Source organism: Vespula pensylvanica, chromosome 23 (genome assembly GCF_014466175.1).
Source record: "Vespula pensylvanica isolate Volc-1 chromosome 23, ASM1446617v1, whole genome shotgun sequence".
Classification (NCBI taxonomy): Eukaryota; Metazoa; Arthropoda; class Insecta; order Hymenoptera; family Vespidae; genus Vespula; species Vespula pensylvanica.
Window position 1 is genome coordinate 779,899 of NC_057707.1, and position 1,063 is coordinate 780,961.

The following is a 1,063-nucleotide window of genomic DNA, read 5'->3' on the forward strand; positions in this document are numbered from 1 at the left end:
CAATAAATTCAATTATCAAATTAAATTTTTTCACCATTTATTCTGGTCCTCACTTTTTTGCATATATTAACGAGATATTATGTCATCCGCGGTAATCTCAGCAGAATGTTATCCAAAATAATAGATAGATACGGTGTCAAAGGGAAACTTTCTTTTTGTCTTTATCCCTCTTATTTTTTTCATTCGATTCCGCTTATCGGTCTTTCTCTATACCTTATCTATCCCTCTTGATTAGTTTATTTTGTAAACATCGACTTTAGTTTATCTACTTTTCAAGGAGGATCTTATGTTTGGTACATATTTATTCATATTTATATAATTTTCGTGAAGAGAACGTCGACCTTATCAGGTAAAGAAAACTTCCAAAGTTGTATTTAAAAGAAAAGAGTATCTGAAAGAAGAGCAATCTTCCTACATTTATAATTTTTACTTTGAGCGATGTCGACCATTTGATCGAACAACGATAGTAAGAAACCAATATAATAGATCTATACTATGTTTGGGAAATGGCCACATTATGTAATGCTTATTATATGTACACATATGCAGATATTTAATCATTCGAGTAAATTTTAGAAAAATGCTAAATAAATTTACCATATTATGTTACTAAAAATATATTGGTTATATGGAATGAGAGATAAAAAAATCGAGAAAGATAATATTTTCCACGAAACTAAATAGTTGGGAGCGTAATATACAAAATATTTGATTATTCGAAGTATGATTGGATATATCCTTGAAATTGTAAAGTCTGGAATAAATTTTTAGAGAAATGTACTCGTTTCTACGAAGGTACTAAATTAGTCGTGATACATCGATCTGCAAATTAAATAATACATCTAAATAGGTAATTAAAATACACTGCTAATAGGATCACCGTATTCTCTGCTTGATTTAATGGGAGGAAAATAAATGAAGAAATACCTTTCTTCACATCAAAATGAGGAAGGAGATATACGCATGCACGCCCGGAGAACCGCACGCGTAATCACGCCCACATGACTAGCGCGCATGGGCGAACTCAAGAGCATTGGTATATGGGATGAGGAGGGGGGGGGGG